A 13,911-nucleotide genomic window follows, 5' to 3' on the forward strand; every position below is an offset into this window, starting at 1 on the left:
GCTTTACTGAAAATCAAACAGCTGAGAACCTCGGTCTACCACCCCCAGACAGATGGCCTAGTCGAACGTTTTAACAAAACACTAAAATCCATGCTGCGGAAAGCGGTAGGGGAAGATGGGCGCAACTGGGATCAGCTGTTACCATACATATTGTTTGCGGTGAGAGAGGTACCTCAGTCTTCTACTGGTTTTTCACCCTTTGAGCTCTTGCTTTCCTACAGACCCAGAGGACTGCTCGACATCGCCAAGGAGGCCTGGGAGGAGCAGCCATGCCAACAGCGGACACTGATCGACCATGTAGGGGCTATGAGGGAGAGAATGAAGGCCATCTATCCCATGATGCGGGAACACATGGAGGCCAGTCAGCGGCAACAGCAAGCCTCCTACAACAGATCTGCTCAGCCCAGGGAGTTTAAGCCGGGGGACAGAGTGCTGGTCCTGGTGCCAACCGTTGAGTGCAAATTCCTGGCAACCTGGCAAGGACCATATGAGGTCATTGAACGCATGGGAGAAGTAAACTACAAGGTGAGGCAACCAGATAAGAGGAAAACTGAGCAGATTTATCATGTTAACCTTTTAAAGAAGTGGCACGCCAGAGAGGCGCTGTTTAGCTCTCTACCCCCACAGAGACCCAGGAACCGGCGCGAGAAGAGGTTCAGCTGGGTCCAAATCTGTCCCCACATCAACGACAGATGGCCCTGGAACTCGTGGAGCAGAACCAGGATGTCTTCTCCTCCCTTCCCGGTCACACAGAGGTGGTCCAACATGAGATCCGCACCATGCCTGGCCGAACGGTAAACCAGCGCCCGTACCGCGTGCCAGAGGCTCGTAAAGTGGTTATACAGAAGGAGGTAAGGAAGATGCGGGAGTTGGGAGTAATCGAAGAGTCCCACAGTGCCTGGGCAAGTCCCATAGTACTAGTTCCCAAGCCAGACGGTTCAGTACGATTTTGTAATGACTATCGAAAGTTGAATGAAGTGTCTGAATTTGATGCATACCCAATGCCTCGTGTCGATGATTTAATAGACTCCTTGGGGCATGCTCGTTTCATAACCACTCTTGATCTCACAAAAGGCTACTGGCAGGTGCCCTTGACCCCGGCGTCTAAGGAGAAGACAGCCTTTGCCACCCCCGGAGGGGCTCTACCAGTATACCCGACTTCCGTTTGGTCTCCACGGGGCACCTGCCACGTTCCAACGCCTGATGGATCGAGTCCTTGCGCCCCACAAGAGGATGCAGCGGCTTATTTGGATGATGTGGTTATACAAAGTCAGGATTGGGCCAGCCACCTACCCCGGGTACAAGCGGTGCTGGATTCGCTCAGGGAAGCAGGGCTCACGGCAAACCCGAAGAAGTGCAAGGTGGCCTTCAGTGAGACAAACTACCTGGGGTACACCATTGGGCGGGGGTTGGTCAAACCACAGGAAGCCAAACTGCGGGCCATACAGGACTGGCCGCAGCCCATCAACAAGAAGCAAGTAAGGTCATTTTTGGGCCTCGCTGGCTACTATAGACGCTTTATTGCAGGTTTTGCTACCATAGCGGCACCATTGACGGAGCTGACGACCAAACGCCACTCACGAATGGTGAAGTGGAACCCTGCGGCGGAGGCGGCTTTCCGCAACCTGAAGCGAGCACTCTGCTCCAGTCCGATCCTGGTGGCACCAGACTTCAAGAAGGAATTCATGGTCCAAGCGGATGCTTCGGAGGTGGGTCTGGGTGCTGTCCTCACCCAGGCACATGACGGGGAAGAACATCCCATTCTCTACCTAAGCAGGAAGTTACTTCCAAGAGAGAAGAACTATTCAACGGTGGAGAAGGAATGTCTGGCTGTAGTCTGGGCCCTGGAGTCCCTTCGGTTCTATCTCCTGGGCCGACGTTTCATGGTGGTATCTGATCACGCCCCTCTGCAGTGGATGGCCAAGAACAAGGAATCAAACAGTAGAGTAACCAGATGGTTTTTGAGCTTGCAACCGTTTAACTTTTCGGTTGTCCACAGGGCTGGCAAGCACCACGGAAATGCGGACGCCCTCTCCCGGCGTGATGCCTTCTTCACTGCCTTTACCCGACGAGGACGTCGGTCCCGAGGAGGGGGATGTGTGATGTCACGAGAGGCTGTGTCCTGGAGGGACGGTACATCCCCCTGAGGTGGCTGCAAACCCAGACAGCTATGGCTCCATCTGCTGGTATGGTCGGGAACTCCAACCCTCTGTGGCCAATCTTCCCACGCAGCTGAAACCAATCAGGGGCTGATAGGCTGGGGTTGTTTTGGAAGGGAAGAGACACGGTCTGGAGAGTGGGTTTGGAAGAGAAGAGAATTGTGTTATAATTTCGTTAGTTGCCGAAGACCTTGAATAAAAATCCTTGTTTTGGTTGAACCTGGACTCCTTGCACTACTTGGGCAACCCCGCTGGAAGCGGTAGCCTCTCGTGGCATCACAGTATGTATGTATGTATGTATGTATATGTATGTATGTATGTATGTATGTATGTATGTATGTATGTATGTATGTATGTATGTATGTATGTATGTATGTATGTATGTATGTATGTATGTGTGTGTGTATATACAGTTGAAGTCGGAAGTTTACATAGGTTGGAGTCATTAAAACTCGTTTTTCAACCACTCCACAAATTTCTTGTTAACAAACTATAGTTTTGGCAAGTTGGGTAGGACATCTACTTTGTGCATGACACAAGTAATTTTTCCAACAATTGTTTACAGACAGATTATTTCACTTATAATTCACTGTATCACAATTCCAGTGGTTCAGAAGTTTACATACACTAAGTTGACTGTGCCTTTAAACAGCTTGGAAAATTCCAGAAAATGATGTCATGGCTTTAGAAGCTTTTGATAGGCTAATTGACATAATTTGAGTCAATTGGAGGTGTACCTGTGGATGTATTTCAAGGCCTACCTTCAAACTCAGTGCCTCTTTGCTTGACATCATGGGAAAATCTAAAGAAATCAGCCAAGTCCTCAGAAAAATAATTGTAGACCTCCACAAGTCTGGTTCATCCTTGGGAGCAATTTCCAAACGCCTGAAGGTACCACGTTCATCTGTACAAACAATAGTACGCAAGTATAAACACCAGCCGTCATACCGCTCAGGAAGGAGACGCGTTCTGTCTCCTAGAGATGAACGTACTTTGGTGCGAAAAGTGCAAATCGATCCCAGAACAACAGCAAAGGACCTTGTGAAGATGCTGGAGGAAACGGGTACAAAAGTATCTATATCCACAGTAAAACAAGTCCTATATCGATGAACCTGAAAGGGCGCTCAGCAAGGAAGAAGCCACTGCTCCAAAACCGCCATAAAAAAGCCAGACTACGGTTTGCAACTGCACATGGGGACAAAGATCGTACTTTTTGGAGAAATGTCCATTGGTCTGATGAAACAAAAATAGAACTGTTTGGCCATAATGACCATCGTTATGTTTGGAGGAAAAAGAGGGATGCTTGCAAGCCGAAGAACACCATTCCAACCGTGAAGCACGGAGGTGGCAGCATCATGCTGTGGGGGTGCTTTGCTGCAGGAGGGACTGGTGCACTTCACAAAATAGATGGCATCATGAGGAAGGAAAATTATGTGGATATATTGAAGTCAGGAAGTTAAAGCTTGGTCGCAAATTGGTCTTCCAAATGGACAATGACCCCAAGCATACTTCCAAAGTTGTGGCAAAATGGCTTAAGGACAACAAAGTCAAGGTATTGGAGTGGCCATCACAAAGCCTTGACCTCAATCCTATAGAAAATGTTTGGGCAGAACTGAAAAAGTGTGTGCGAGCAAGGAGGCCTACAAACCTGACTCAGTTACACCAGCTCTGTCAGGAGGAATGGGCCAAAATTCACCCAACTTATTGTGGGAAGCTTGTGGAAGGCTACCTGAAATGTTTGACCCAAGTTAAACAATTTACCAAATTGCTACCAAATACTAATTGAGTGTATGTAAACTTCTGACCCACTGGGAATGTGATGAAAGAAATAAAAGCTGAAATAAATAATTCTCTCTACTATTATTCTGACATTTCACATTCTGAATATAAAGTGGTGATCCTAACTGACCTAAGACAGGGAATTTTTACTAGGATTAAATGTCAAGAATTGTGAAAAACTGAGTTTAAATATATTTGGCTAAGGTGTATGTAAACTTCCGACTTCAACTATATATATATATACAGTACCAGTCAAAAGTTTGGACACACCTACTCATTCAAGGGTTTTTCTTTATTTTATTTTTTACAATTTTCTACATTGTAGAATAATAGTGAAGACATCAAAACTGTGAAATAATATATATGGAATCATGTAGTAACCAAAAAAGTATTACCCCCCTACCTTGTCACAACACAACTGATTGGCTCAAACGCGTTAAGAAGGAAAGAAATTCCACAAATTGACTTTTAAGAAGGCACACCTGTTAATTGAAATGCATTCCAGGTGACTACCTCATGAAGCTGGTTGAGAGAATGCCAAGAGTGTGCAAAGCTGTCATCAAGGCAAAGGGTGGCTACTTTGAAGAATCTCAAATATAAAATATATTTTCATTTGTTTAACACTTTTTTTGGTTACTACATGATTCCATATGTGTTATTTTATAGTTTTGATGTCTTCACTATTATTCTACAGTGTAAAAAATAGTTAAAATGAAGAAAAACCCTTGAATGAGTAGGTGTGTCCAAACCTTTAACTGGTAGTGTACATATCCTCCTAATATTGTACAATCTGTGTGTCGCTTCATTGGCCTGGGCTATTGTTTGAATTCAAGACCAGATTGTTTTTATTGATCTCAGTTTGTCAGTGTCAGAGTAGCCACTCATTTTGGTCATTTGTGTGGTATTAAAAAATATTCTGCTAATGTAATGTCTCTGAAACTGGATTCTGGACATCCTGATGGGCGGCCCCCAGGCGGCAACAACAAATCTGCCATGATGACCATCAACAAAGGGGCCCCTCAAGGGTGTGTGCTTAGTCCCCTCCTGTACTCATACATACTTACACTAACAGCCCAACACACACTACATACGCCCACACACATATAACATGAGCACACATGCATACTGACGAGACACACACACACACATGCTGCTGCGTGTATCATCTATCCTGTTGCCTAGTCACTTTACCCCTACCTATATGTACATACTAGCTACCTCCCCCGGGGCCTATGATTTATTAATCCAGCCCTGTCTCTGAGGTATCCTTCTGAGTAACACTGAAGTAATTCCTGTTACCTAGCTACTATAATTATAACAGTTGAGTTTGTTTACCTGTTCCTCGTTTTTTGCCTAAATATTATGCAGTGAATATACACTTAAGTCACTACAGTGAGATGAATGGTCATCAAATACCTTCACTAATGCATTTCGTTTTTACCAGTTTGTCCTCTTGGTTTGCACTGCCAACATTATTTTTGAGTGATTTTAAAATATAAAAATGGAGGTAAATAAAACGTCTATCACTATAGGACCAATATTGTCGTTGTTATTCACAAAGACGCTGTAGATAGGCAGCTTAGACAAGGTTTTAAAAGAACAGCATGCCTAGCCTGGTCCCAGCCCTGTATTCATAAAGCATCTGAGTAGCAGTTTGGATCAGTTTAGCCTTTTAGATCACAATGAATAAGATTACATGGACAGAGGGACATGATCCTAGATCAACACTCCTACTCTTGGACAGTTTATGAATACAGGCCTGGAGATCTGAGACTCTACAGATGATAATTCTATGAAAGAGGAAGTCGGACACCTGAATTTAATATGTTTGGATATTAACGCTAAAAACAAGATCCAGGACCTTGACTTAACAGGCAGTTCAAATATTGTCTTTGTATGATTGTTAGACACTGGGTTGAGACAGCTGTGTTCTTCAGTTCAATATAACTATATTTACCCAATCAGGGGCAATTAAGAAAGTCATAGCCAGATTATATCAACATCCTCAACTAATACACACAACAGACATCACCTTCCCAATACATCCCCCCCCTTGTGTTGGTTAATAAGGAAATGATCGATTGTCCACAATTCCACCACTAGAGGGCACAGGAGGACAAAATGGATCCCTGGTGGTCCAAGAGTTCGAAGTCACTGCTTTTGAAGTTTGCATGGAATCTAATAGTGTTGAAATGTTAAACTGTATGAATGAGTGAAATTTTATTTTCGTGTCAAATCGCCAATTGGCAACCCATCCCTTATGGGATTAATTGACATAAACAAACATTACAATAATTCACTGTGATAATTAAATGATAATTCTTACGGTGTTCTCTGCAATGTGCATCACATAAAGAGTGAAAAATGTAAGGTAAAAATCAATACATAATAGTAAATAGAGTTATCCAAACAATAATTATATCGCTAGAGCAGTAAAATAATATACATACATACTGTATATATACACATACATACATAACATATACAGATAAATAAATAATGAAAAAAAGAAACAGAAGGCATTTGAACCCAGTCTGGTACAAAGAGAAGATTCATATGGGAGACAAGCCTATACACAATCTATATACACACGTGCCATTTACCACATACAGTTGAAGTTGGAAGTTTACAGTTGAAGTTGGATTGTTTTTCACAATTCCTGACATTTAATCCTAGTTAAATTCCCTGTTTTTGGTCAGTTAGGATCACCACTTTATTTTAAGAATGTGAAATGTCAGAATAATAGTAGAGAGTGATTTATTTAAGCTTTTATTTATTTCATCACATTCCCAGTGGGTCAGAAGTTTACATACACTCAATTAGTATTTGGTAGCATTGCCTTTAAATTGTTTAACTTGGGTCAAACGTTTCGCGTAGCCTTCCACAAGCTTCCCAGAATAAGTTGGGTGAATTTTGGCCCATTCCTCCTGACAAAGCTGGTGTAACTGAATCAGGTTTGTAGGCCTCCTTGCTCGCACACACTTTTTCAGTTCTTTCCACAACTTTTCTATATGATTGAGGTCAGGGCTTTGTGATGGCCACTCCAAAACCTTGACTTTGTTGTCCTTAAGCCATTTTGCCACAACTTTGGAAGTATGCTTGGAGTCATTGTCCATTTGGAAGACCCATTTGCGACCAAGCTTTAACTTCCTGACTGATGTCTTGAGATGTTGCTTCAATATATACACATAATTTTCCTTCCTCATGATGCCATCTATTTTGTGAAGTGTACCAGTCCCTCCTGCAGCAAAGCACCCCCAGAGCATGATGCTGCCACCCCCGTGCTTCACGGTTTGGATGGTGTTCTTCAGCTTGCAAGCAACACCCTTTTTCCTCCAAACATAACGATGGTCATTATGGCCAAATAGTTCTATTTTTGTTTCATGCTTTTTTATGGCGATTTAGGAGCAGTGGCTTCTTCCTTGCTGAGCGGCCTTTCAGGTTATATCGACATAGGACTCGTTTTATTGTGGATATAGATACTTTTGTACCTGTTTCCTCCAGCATCTTCACAAGGTCCTTTGCTGTTGTTCTGGGATTGATTTGCACTTTTCGTACCAAAGTACGTTCATCTCTAGGAGACAGAACGTGTCTCCTTCCTGAGCGGTATGACGGCTGCATGGTCCCATGGTGTTTATAGGTGCGTACTATTGTTTGTACAGATGAACGTGGTACCTTCAAGCATTTGGAAATTGCTCCCAAGGATGAACCAGACTTGTGGAGGTCTACAAAAAAAAATTCTGAGGTCCTGGCTGATTTATTTTGATTTTCCCATGATGTCAAGCAAAGAGGCACTGTGTTTGGAGGTAGGCCTTGAAATACAATTGACTCAAATGATGTCAATTAGCCTATCAGAAGCTTCTAAAGCCATGACATAATTTTCTGGAATTTTCCAAGCTGTTTAAAGGCACAGTCAACTTAGTGTATGTAAACTTCTGACCCACTGGAATTGTGATACAGTGAATTATAAGTGAAATAATCTGTCTGTAAACAATTGTTGGAAAAATTACTTGTGTCATGCACAAAGTAGATGTCCGAACCGACTTGCCAAAACTATAGTTGGTTAACAAGAAATTTGTGGAGTGGTTGAAAAACAAGTTTTAATGACTCCAACCTAAGTCTGTTAACTTCCGACTTCAACTGTATAAGCTAAATATTTTTACAATTTAATTATAGGTAGCCCTTTTTCTTTTATTCCTGGCTTTATCTAAATATTCCTCAAACAGAAATACACAATTGACAAAAAAACATTTTAGTTTCTCCTCATCGCTCAGCCACATAATGCCAGGGTATATCTGGTGAGCTTTCTGGAATAAGAGCAAGCGTATATCGTGGTAGAAAGAGCAGTAGAGGATAAAAATGAGTTTCATTCTCTTTCTTTGAGGTCACAATAGTTACATAGTCTTTCCTCTTCCATTCACCACAATACCGACCTGTTTCAATACGCAGAGGCAATATCCCTGATCTTACCTGTGCACATAGCGATCTCTTGCTTTTAGGTAAGTTATACATAATATATTTCACACAAGAATTCACCCTTAATCAAACAAAAGGTTTTCAATTTAGGTTTATGATTAATCTCCTCCACCCATTTTTTTTTTCCATATTGCATCAACAGTTGTATTTTAATCATATCTATGTCTCCCTTAATTTGGTTTTCGTACAGATGTTCACAGTCAGACTGTGGGCGGCCGGGGCGGCAGGTAGCTTAGTGGTTAAGAGCGTTGTGCCAGTAACCGAAAGGTTGCTGGTTCTAAACCCCGAGCCGACTAGGTAAAAAATCTGTCTGTGCCCTTGAGCAAGGCACTTAACCCTAATTGCTCCTGTAAGTTGCTCTAGATAAGAGCGTCTGCTAAATGACTAAAATGTTGAAAAAGGTCAGACATTTCAGTTGCCCAGGCTCCCCCTATGGATAGATCCCATTGAAAAGCTATTCTGGCAGTAGACATATCCTAAACTGTAAGTAGGCACTAAAGTTAACTTCTCTCCACTGTAACGGTTTCTAAGCAAAGCAACCATCTTAAGAAATGTAACTACTATCTTTGAATATGAACTAAATATCAGTTCTAGATGTCTGATTCCTGACATGCTGTGGGCCTCAAAATACTTTTGATTTGTCATGTAAGATATCAAACACACCAGCCCATTATCTGTTCACATGCTCTCTTCGAGATCTATATTACAAACAGTTTTGACATTTTTCGGCAAATTGTATATGTTAGACTGACCGCATGTCAAAGCAGTGCAGGCGATTGTTTAAATGCTTTATAGAGGAAATTTGCTTGGAAGCCGTTGGAGATACTCTCTGTTACTCAGGTCAACTCAGAATGTAAAAGCACCACACATATTTATCAACTGACGCTCAGACAGATATTAATACATCACACACACACACACACACACACACACACACACACACACACACACACACACACACACACACACACACACACACACACACACACACACACACACACACACACACACACACACACACACACACACACACACACACACACACACACACACACACACACACACACACACAGCTTCCTCAGGAAAAAGCATCATCTTCAGCTACAATACAACCAGTCAGGAAGGCGGGTGAGCACAGTGCTCTCCTGAGCCACGGTGGAGATACACACACCGGGATGACATTCCACTGAGACACTGTGCACTAATTACTCAAGGTAAGAGGAATTAAGATATTTATCTTATTATGGTGTACCTCTGATTGCTGTGCCTCTTGCCGTCCTTTATCTAAATCTTTAAAGCCTATACAATCATGCATATAGCTTTGCATTACCATTGTGATGGTGTGTTCTGGTTTGCTCTAAAATACTATGTTAAAATACAATCTGAGTTCATGAGATATCAAAACTTTTGATTGAGAAGGATCCCTACTGCAGTCTGTCTGTCATAAGTATTATCTTGTATCTTCAGGAAGTCCTTTAGATTATGGCTCATATAGTCCACCTTGGTACAAGGAAGGAAAAAATTAATTATGTGCCACTGTGGATTGTTTTGCTGTTCTTCAGAAACAGGTAGATGTTTGTTTACAATCATCTATGGTCTATGCCAAAGGTACTTGAAAATAACAAGGTAAAACTTTGTACTATTTGGTAATACAATTTGGTAACTAAATTCTAGGATTTGGTACATACAGGGTCATAATTGAGAATTTAAACATAGGCCTTTTCAGACGGTGAGAAGGTTTCTAAGGAACAAAAATTGAGAACAAAAGTTTTATAATCAATATGATGTATTTCTGGACAGGGCTAGTAATTCAATTATTTCATGTACAGTTGAAGTCGTAAGTTTACATACACCTTAGCCAAATACTTTTAAACTCAGTTTTTCACAATTCCTGACATTTAATCGTAGTAAAAATTCCTTGTCTTAGGTCAGTTAGGATCACCACTTTATTTTAAGAATGTGAAATGTCAGAATAATAGTAGAGAGAATTATTTATTTCACCTTTTATTTATTTCATCACATTCCCAGTAGGTCAGAAGTTTACATACACTCAATTAGTATTTGGTAGCATTGCCTTTAAATTCTTTAACTTGGGTAAAACGTTTCGGGTAGCCTTCCATAAGCTTTCCACAATAAGTTGGGTGAATTTTGGCCCATTCCTCCTGACAGAGCTGGTGTAACTGAGTCAGGTTTGTAGGCCTCCTTGCTCGCACACACTTTTTCAGTTCTGCCCACACATTTTCTATAGGATTGAGGTCAGGACTTTGTTGTCCTTAAGCCATTTTGCCACAACTTTAGAAATATGCTTGGGGTCATTGTCCATTTGGAAGACCCATTTGCAACCACGTTTTAACTTCCTGACTGATGTCTTGAGATGTTGCTTCAATATATCCACATAATTTTCCTTCCTCATGATGCCATCTATTTTGTGAAGTGCACCAGTCCCTCCTGCAGCAAAGAACCCCCACAGCATGATGCTGCCACCCCCGTGCTTCACAGTTGGGATGGTGTTCCTCGGCTTGCAAGCTACCCCCTTTTCCTCCAAACATAACGATGGTCATTATGGCCAAACAGTTCTATTTTTGTTTAATCAGACCAGAGGACATTTCTCCAAAAAGTACGATCTTTGTCCCCATGTGCAGTTGCAAACCGTAGTCTGGCTTTTTTATGGCGGTTTTGGAGCAGTGGCTTCTTCCTTGCTGAGCGGCCTTTCAGCTTATGTCGATATAGGACTAGTTTTACTGTGGATATAGATACTTTTGTACCTGTTTCCTCCAGCATCTTCACAAGGTCCTTTGCTGTTGTTCTGGGATTGATTTACACTTTTCGCACCAAAGTACGTTCATCTCTAGGAGACAGAACGCGTCTCCTTCCTGAGCGGTATGACGGCTGCGTGGTCCCATTGTGTTTATACTTGCATACTATTGTTTGTACAGATGAACATGGTACCTTCAGGCGTTTGGAAATTGCTCCCAAGGATGAACCAGACTTGTGGAGGTCTACCATTTATTTTCTGAGGTCTTTGCTGATTTCTTTGGATTTTCCCATGATGTCAAGCAAAGAGGCACTGAGTTTGAAGGTAGGCCTTGAAATACATCCACAGGTACACCTCCAATTGACTCAAATGATGTCAATTAGCCGATCAGAAGTGTCTAAAGCCATGACATCATTTTCTGGAATTTTCCAAGCAGTTTAAAGGCACAGTCAATTTAGTGTATGTAAACTTCTGACCCACTGAAATTGTGATACAGTGAATTATAAGTGAAATAATCTGTCTGTAAACAATTGTTGGAAAAATTACTTGTGTCATGCACAAAGTAGATGTCCTAACCGACTTGCCAAAACTATAGTTTGTTAACAAGAAATTTGTGGAGTTTTAATAACTCCAACCTAAACTTCAGACTTCAACTGTACCTTTAATGTTTCCATTTACCAGGACTTTAAGAACAACTAGTTACTATGTATTTGCATGGTTATTTCTGGAGAAAACCTCTGTGTTCCACTTTATAATAAGTGTAGCTATAATACCTATACCTGTGCATTATACAGTAGTGTATGAGGACACATTGTTCAAATAAAATCAAATCAAATGTTATTTGTCACATGTGCCGAATAAAAGCCCTTAACCAACAATGCAGTTAAGAAAAAAGAACTATTAAGAAAGTATTTACTAAATAAACTGAAGTAAACAATAAAAAAATTTTACAATTAAAAGAAGTAAATAGAAAAATAAAAAAATTATTAAATAGCAACAATAAAATAACAGTAACAAGGCTATATACAGGTGGTACTGGTACAGAATCAATGACACAGGTTAGTCGAGGTAATTGAGGTAATATGTACATGTAGGTAGAGGTAAAGTGACTATGCGTAGATAATAAACAGATAGTAGCAGCAGTGTAAAAATGCAAATAGTCCAGGTAGCCATTTGGTTAGCTGTTCAGGAGTCTTATGGCTTGGGGGTAGAAGCTGTTAAGAAGCCTTTCAGACCTAGACTTGGCGCTCTGGTACCGCTTGCCGTGCGGTAGCAGAGAGAACAGTCAATGACTAGGGTGGCTGGAGTCTTTGGCAATTTTTAGGGCCTTCCTCTTACACCGCCTTGTATAGAGGTCCTGGAAGGCAGGAAGCTTGGCCCCAGTGATGTACTGGGCCGAACACACTACCCTCTATATTGCCTTGCGGCCGGAGGCTGAGCAGTTGCCATACCAGACGGGGATGCAACCAGTCAGGATACTCTCGATGGTGCAACTGTAGAACCTTTTGAGGATCTGAGGACCCATGCCAAATCCTTTCAGTCTCCTGAGGGGGAATAGACGTTGTTGTGCCCTCTTCACAACTGCCTTGGTGTGTTTGGACCATGACAGTTCGTTGATGTGGACATCAAGGAACTTGAAGCTCTCAACCTGCTCCACTACAGCCTTGTCGATGAGAATGGGGGCGTGCTCGGCCCTCCTTTTCCTGTAGTCCACGATCATCAACTTTGTCTTGATCACGTTGAGGGAGAGGTTGTTATCCTGGCACCACACTGCCAGGTCTCTGACCTCCTCCCTATAGACTGTCTCATCGTGTTCGGTGATCAGGCCTACCACTGTTGTGTCGTCGGCACACTTAATTATGGTGTTGGAGTCGTGCTTGGCCATGCAGTCGTGGGTGATCAGGGAGTACAGGAGGGGACTGAGCACGCACCCTTGAGGGGCCCCAGTGTTGAGGATCAGCGTGGCAGATATGTTGTTACTTACCCATACCACCTGGGGGTGGCCCGTCAGGAAGTCCAGGATCCAGTTGCAGAGGGAGGTGTTTAGTCCCAGGGTCCTTAGCTTAGTGATGAACTTTGACGGCACTATGGTGTTGAATGCTGAGCTGTAGTCAATGAATAGCATTCTCACGTAGGTGTTCCTTTTGTCCAGGTGGGAAAGGGCAGTGTGGAGTGCAATAGAGATTGCGTCATCTGTGGATCTGTTGGGGCGGTTTTCAAATTGGAGTGGGTCTAGGGTTTCTGGGATAATAGTGTTGAATGTGAGCCATGACCAGCCTTTCAAAGCACTTCATGGCTACAGACGTGAGTGCTAGGGGTCGGTAGTCATTTAGGCAGGTTACCTGGTGTTCTTGGGCACAGGGACTATGGTGGTCTGCTTGAAACATGTTGGTATTTGGGTTAGTAGGCTACAGTACTTAGTGTAATTACATGCAGTGTCAGCAAACTAGTGTCCCAGGCAGCCAGGCACTAAAACCACTTGACCCAATCAATTTAGGGAGGAATTTTAAGTGATTCAAGATCAATCTTATATCAAGTTGTTTAAATACTTAAGTGCTTTAGTGAAACAAAATAATGTTGCCAGCCACAGACAGACACCACTTTTATTCCCTGTTAATTTCTAAGCCGTTTGGGAGCGGAATGTTCAGTGTTTGTTTAGAAATGAACCTCCTGCTCCTAGTGTTGTTGTTCTATGTGTCTGCACCAGCTGAACATTGGCCTCAACACAATCCAACATCCATA

The 13,911-nt window shown here is 42.3% G+C and overlaps 1 protein-coding gene across 1 annotated transcript in view; it reads left to right on the forward strand.

Annotated features, from left to right (window-relative positions):
* Positions 1-9,543: 9,543 nt before the first annotated feature.
* LOC123481303 (exocyst complex component 3-like) overlaps positions 9,544-13,911 on the forward strand; it is a 31,757-nt gene continuing 27,389 nt past the window's right edge. The window contains exon 1 of the mRNA XM_045224556.1: positions 9,544-9,628. The gene's annotated coding sequence lies outside the window, so the exon portion shown is untranslated. The remainder of the gene's footprint in view (positions 9,629-13,911) is intronic.

Source organism: Coregonus clupeaformis, chromosome 13 (assembly GCF_020615455.1).
Source record: "Coregonus clupeaformis isolate EN_2021a chromosome 13, ASM2061545v1, whole genome shotgun sequence".
Classification (NCBI taxonomy): domain Eukaryota; kingdom Metazoa; phylum Chordata; class Actinopteri; order Salmoniformes; family Salmonidae; genus Coregonus; species Coregonus clupeaformis.